The 6,991-nt window shown below is 41.0% G+C and overlaps 1 pseudogene; it reads left to right on the forward strand.

Annotated features, from left to right (window-relative positions):
• The first annotated feature begins 5,164 nt into the window (after positions 1-5,164).
• LOC141505041 (elongation factor 1-alpha 1 pseudogene) lies at positions 5,165-6,707 on the forward strand (annotated as a pseudogene).
• Positions 6,708-6,991: the final 284 nt, after the last annotated feature.

Here is a 6,991-nt window from a genome sequence, read left to right on the forward strand (position 1 = left end):
TATTATGTATATATATATATATATATATATATATATATATGTATATAAATATAAAAATCATTCTATAAATACCTTTATCAGTTCTTTCTTTGGATGCAGATAGCATCTTCCTTCATAAACCCTTTGTAGTTTATTTGGGTCTTTATAATAGTCAAAATTACTTAGTCACTCAAAGTTGTTTTTATTTTTTTAATTTATTTAAGGCAATGGGGTTAAGTGACTTGCCCAAGGTCACACAGCTAGGCAATTGTTAAGTGTCTGAGTTCAGATTTGAATTCAGGTCCTCCTGACTTCAGGCCTAGTACTCTAGCCACTATGCCACCTAGCTGCCCCTCAAAGTTGTTTTTAAAACAATATTGTTGTTACTGTATATAATGTTCTCTTGATCTCTTTCTCTGAGAGCTGCCAGTGCCAGTGATAGAAGACTGGACCCACCCTGTTCCATCAAACATCATCTCTCTGTCCTTGTTTGTTTTTCTAAAGGGAAGTTTGGAGGTTTTCTGTGAATTTCAGTTATTCATCCTGTGTCTTTCATATATTTTCCCTGTGTCCCAAGGCATTCTCAGGCATTCTCTGGAGGAATTTTGATGTTTGTCTTGGTCTCTCATTGGGAGGAGGTATAGGATCAGAACCTAGTGTTTGTTCTCCAACCTCCCCCTCACCCCCAACAACTGGGGAATCATCCAACTATATGACTGAGATACTCCTCTTCCCTGCCTCCTCTCACATGCCTTTCTTTACCCCTTCTTTAGGTTCTTCATAGTCTGTGAGAATTACTTGTGATAGAGATTCAGTAGTCTCTCTAGTTAACTACCCTCTAGCCCTTCAGCTCTTAGGTTAGTCTAGCAATGTCAGGGAATTGTTCAGCTTTCCTGAGTCTCCAAATATGAATAGGGTACACATTTTCTCCAATCCTACTTCCCTATATCCAAATTTCCCACCCCATTCCAACCTATTCCCTAAAATTAACTCACTGTTGGGTCTAACTTGAGATCAGTGATAACTAAGAAAAAACCTAGGACAGCCGTATCATCTACCAGTGGTAACAGAAAAAAATCAGAAGTCTGTCCATGGTTCTCTACCTGCCTGTCTGTCTTTCCCTTTCTCTGTATCTCTTTCTACTTTGATTTTACCCTATTTCTCACTTTCTAATTCTTTTTGCACTATAATCTGTGTCTTTGCCTCTTTGTGTCTTCTTCTGTTTCTTTTTTGGATTTCTAGGAGTCAGCAGAAAGCTTCAGGTGCTCTTCCTCAGTCCATCAATGCCAAACCCCACCCCTGAAACAGCTGGGGTTTGTGTGAGACATGCTGTTTTAATGTGGAATGATGTCATCATGTTCTCCATTATGCCATAAAAAAAAACAGAACATCTATAAAAACATAGTCTGACATACATTTAAAGATAATCAGACACACACACACACAAATAGACAGACTCCCATCATCATAGTCACACAGATTATATACTCATACAATCACAAATGAATAGTTAGATGACACAGTAGACAGAATGCCAGATGAGTTCAAATCCAGCCTCAGATGCTAGCTATGTGATCTCGGGCAAGTCATTTAACCCTGATTGCCCTGAATCCAAGGCTATTTCCAATGTCCTGATTTTTATCCAACTACTAGACCCAGATGACTCTGGAGGAGAAATTTGAGGCTGGTAACTTGGCACAACCCTGCCCCCCAACTCAAATCCAATTCACATGCATGTCATGTTATCACGACCCTTGATGTCATGTTGTTCTTTGAGAACGAAGGACAAACATTGCAATGTTTGATGAACATAATCACACAAGAATTATAGTCATTGGGGCGGTTAGGTGGCACAGTAGATAGAGCACCAGCCCTGGAGTCAGGAGTACCTGAGTTCAAATGTGGCTTCAGACACTTAATAATTACCTAGCTGTGTGGCCTTGGGCAAGCCACTTAACCCCATTTGCTTTGCAAAAACCTAAAAAAAAAAGAATTATAGTGATTTACAAATGAATTCATTCATATTCACACTCAGAGACTCCACACCATTTTAGTCACACACACACACACACACACACACACACACACACACACACACACACACACACATTTAGAGAGGAGAGAGAGACATATATCATTAGTCCTAAAGCCACAATCATAGAAATACCACTACAGGCACATAGACCCAAAGTTACATGTACAGACTCTGTCTCTGTCTGTCTCTCTCTCTCTCATACACACACACACACACACACACATGAAGTCCCACTAGAACATATTCGTGTCTACATAGTCTTATGCCCTATCTCCCCTCCTTTACACTTATAGATTCACACACACTGTCACAGGCCATCATAGCCTCTCTCTCTCTACTTCTCTCTCTGCTCCTCTCCCCCTTCGCTATATATATATACAAACTTAATGCATCAATGTTATATATTCTTTTCTCCTTTCACTTTTCCTCCGCCTACCCTGTCCCCTCCCACACCTGGGACTAGCCCAAGAGAGGGAATGAAGACTTGTAGGTACACATGAGTCCATGGTATTCTAGTGTTCAAGAAGGGTATGAAGGGTATAGTGCTTCTCCATCCCTCCTAATGTGCTGTTGGTGGGATTGGACCCAGAACTCTATGGTGATTACAGAGTACCCCTAACCTACTGTCAGCTTTGATATGGGAGAAAAGGGGCTGGGGCATCTTGGTGATACCCTTCAGGGTAATGGCAAAAAAATTATAAATAAAAAGAAGTATCTGAGTTTGTGAGGTTTGAGGTCCTGTCACCCCCACGTAAAGTGTGAAAGCTGAGGGTCTTTAACTCTCAGGATTCAGGGTCAAGTTTAATTACCCTTATCTTTCATCCTTTGAGCATGAGTAAATCCTCTGGCATCTTGCTAAAGGCAGCTAGGCGGTATAGTAAATAGAGCATTGGACATGTATTCAAGAAGTTCCAAGTTGAAATCTAACCACAAACACTAGCTGTGTGACCCTCAGCAAGTCACTTAAATGTTGTCTGCCTCAGTATTTTTCATCTACAAAATGGGATAATAATTGTACAAAAATAAAATGAGCTAAATGCTGACCCATAGTAGATCCTTAATAAATGCTTGTTTCAATCTTTCCTTCCCTTGACTTGAGGATGGTGGTGGAGAAATCATGTTTATTTAGTTGAGTGATTCTTTAGCAACGAATGGAGTATCTGAGATTCATGTTATTAAGAGGTTATGTGACTGACTGAGCATAATCTAGGGATTGTAGAATGATTGAATGAATTTAATCCAGAGTTGGTGAACCATTAATTATCAAAATGGTACTCTGATGGTGAAGATAATGTCCTTATGTGGGATCTGAGAGAGACCTAGATTTAAAGGGAATAATGAATGAATATGGATTACATTATGTCCCAGAAACTTTATTCAAGCATTAGGTGATTAATCTTAAGTGGTTTCCATTATGGAAGTGAGGAGCTTTCTATTAAATACAGTTCTTACAGCCTGGCTATGGTGCATTATTTTTGAATGTGTATTTTTTATTTTTCTCTTGGAAATAAATCCTAGAAAACATACTTTTGTGTTCTGGAACTTATTGAGACAAGGTTGGTGTAGGGTGGAGATTGAAGTGGCAGTTGGGAAATGGTCCCAAGATGCAAGTGTTATCAGCAGGACAAAATGGGGAGGCACTGGAATAACTCTCTGAGACCAAGGAGTCAAGTTGGCTCATGGGACCTAGGGTCCTGGGAGTTCATTCCTTGATTTGGATTTCAATGATCAGGGAAATTTAGAGAGTAACAAAAGATGAAAACTCCTGTACCAAAGCACATCACCCTTGGACTAGTTTCAAGGGGAACTGGGATCCTTGGAGAGTTGACTAGGATTTATTGAGGCATAAGACCCAGGGCAACACTTTTAAGTATTAGGATTCAAAGAGACAGGCACATCGAAACAGAGAAGATTCAGAAAAAAAATTCATTTTGATTATTCTCTCCTAACTTATCTGCAACCTCCTCGCTCCCCTATGGATTTATAAAAGGCAATTCTAACTTAGGATAGATTAATAAATATAGAACCCAGTCTAACCTGGGTAGAAATCTTTTCTGTACTGACACTAGGGTTAATTTCTGGATTATTACTCTTATTTTTCTTTAGAAATACTTGGTTTACTTGAAAAAGGTAGAATACTGAGGGTTATAGGCATCTTCTAGTGATGGTATCAAATACATTGATTTCTGACCTATAGAGAGGAGATTAACTTAGCTTTAGGGTAAGGGGGCAACATGGTAGGTGGTGTAAGTTCCTGATTATATTTAGGGGGGTTGATGTTGTTTGTCCTTTATTCTCTCTCTCTCTCTCTTTTCATAAGGTTTTTCCAAGGCAAATGGGGTTAAGTGGCTTACCCAAGGCCACACAGCTAGGTAATTATTAAGTGTCTGAGACAGGATTTGAACCCAGGTACTCCTGACTTCAAGGCCAGTGCTTTATCCACTACATCACCTAGCTGCCCCTGTCCTTTATTCTCAAAGAAGACCATGACATCAGGAAGGTGACAGCATGACATGCACATGAATTGTATTTGAGTGAGGGGATGCTAGATTTGAGTGAGTCATCAATCTTACTTTCTCCTCCAGAGTCATCTGGGTCAAATGGACAGATATGAGTCAGAATTAAGTGACTTGTCCAAAGTCACATAGCTAGTAAGTGAGACTGGATTTGAACTCAGGTTCTCTTGACTCCAGGGCCAGTGCTCTATCCATTTTACCAACTAGCTACACTTAATTTAGGGGATATTAAGGGAGTAAAGTCTTTCAATTAGACAAAGATATTGTCCTATTCTGTCATATCCTGTGAAGTTTAGTCTGGGTGAGAGGAGATGGGTATAACTTTTGTAAAATCAAAGAATGTGCACATTGTTTTCCTTCTTCAATGCTTCAAGGAGTCATGATTTCATTCATATATGGGACCCTGCCAACTAGGTGGCTCACAGCCTCTATGGCATAGTTCATGGTTTGATCATCTGCTGTGTTTGAACAAACTCAAATATGATGTATTGGTAAAGTTTGATGGTAGACTGATGCTTCTCCACACTTGCTAGTTTGGTCCTTGGGAACCTTACTGTCAACTTCTACTCCAAGTATTTTCAAGACTGGATGGAATTTGGGTCTTCTTTACATAGTCATTAAGAAATTAGGGTTAGCTTTTTCTCAACGGGTTTGCCACCAGAACACAGCAGGTGTTGTGAAAACCATCGCTAAACCTCCACAAAAATGGGCAAGGAAAAGACTCACATTAACATTGTCATCATTGGACACGTAGACTCTGGCAAGTACACTACGACTGGCCACCTCATCTACAAATGTGGTGGAATAGATAAAAGAACCATTGAGAAGTTCGAGAAGGAGGCTGCTGAGTTGGGAAAGGGCTCCTTCAAATATGCCTGGGTCTTGGATAAGCTGAAGGCTGAACGTGAGCGTGGTATCACTATTGATATCTCCCTGTGGAAATTTGAGACCAGCAAGTATTACGTGACCATTATCGATGCTCCAGGACACAGAGACTTTATCAAGAACATGATTACAGGCACATCTCAGGCCGACTGTGCCGTCCTGATTGTTGCTGCTGGTGTTGGTGATTTGAAGCTGGTATCTCAAAGAATGGGCAGACCCGTGAGCATGCCCTTCTGGCCTACACACTAGGTGTAAAACAACTGATTGTTGGTGTAAACAAAATGGATTCCACTGAGCCCCCTTACAGCCAGAAGAGATATGAGGAAATTGTCAAGGAAGTCAGCACCTACATTAAGAAAATTGGTTACAACCCTGACACAGTAGCCTTTGTGCCAATTTCAGATTGGAACGGTGACAACATGCTGGAGCCAAGCTCTAATATGCCTTGGTTCAAGGGATGGAAAGTCACTCGTAAGGATGGTAATGCTAATGGAACCACACTGCTCAAAGCCTTGGATTGCATCCTGCCTCCAACTCGCCCAACTGACAAGCCCCTCTGTCTACCCCTCCAAGATGTCTACAAGATTGGCGGTATTGGTACTGTACCTGTTGGCAGAGTGGAAACTGGTGTTCTAAAACCAGGAATGGTGGTCACTTTTGCCCCAGTCAATGTTGCAACTGAAGTAAAGTCTGTTGAAATGCACCATGAAGCTTTGAGCGAAGCTCTGCCTGGGGATAACGTTGGTTTCAATGTCAAGAACGTGTCTGTCAAAGATGTACGCCGTGGTAATGTGGCTGGTGATAGCAAGAATGATCCACCAATGGAAGCAGCTGGCTTCACTGCACAGGTCATTATCCTGAACCATCCAGGCCAAATCAGTGCTGGCTATGCACCTGTTCTGGATTGTCACACTGCTCACATTGCTTGCAAGTTTGCTGAGCTGAAGGAGAAGATTGATCGTCATTCTGGTAAGAAGCTGGAAGATGGCCCTAAATTCCTGAAATCTGGTGATGCTGACATTGACATGGTTCCAGGCAAGCCCATGTGTGTGGAGAGTTTCTCTGATTATCCTCCTCTGGGTCGTTTTGCTGTCCGTGATATGAGGCAGACTGTTGCAGTTGGTGTCATCAAGGCAGTTGACAAGAAGGCTGCTGGAGCTGGCAAGGTCACAAAATCTGCCCAGAAGGCCCAGAAGGCTAAATGAATATTCTGTACAACACCTGCCACCCCAGTCTTAATCAGTGGTGGAAGAACGGTCTCAGAACTGTTTGTCTCAATTGGCCATTTAAGTTTAATAGTAAAAGACTGGTTAATGATTACAATGCATCGTAAAAGCTTCAGGAGGAAAGGAATGTTTTTGTGGACCATTTGTTTCATGGCAGTTTTAAGTTATTAGTTTTTAAAATCAGTAATTTTTAAATGGAAACAACTTGACCAAAAATCTGTCACAGAATTTTGAGACCACTAAAACAGTTTAATGTGGAAAAAAAAAAAAAGAAATTAGGGTTAGGGGCAGCTTGGTGGTACAGTAGATAGAGCACCAGCCTTGGAGTCAGGAGGACCTGAGTTCAAATG

This window comes from Macrotis lagotis, chromosome 1, assembly GCF_037893015.1.
Source record: "Macrotis lagotis isolate mMagLag1 chromosome 1, bilby.v1.9.chrom.fasta, whole genome shotgun sequence".
NCBI lineage: Eukaryota > Metazoa > Chordata > Mammalia > Peramelemorphia > Peramelidae > Macrotis > Macrotis lagotis.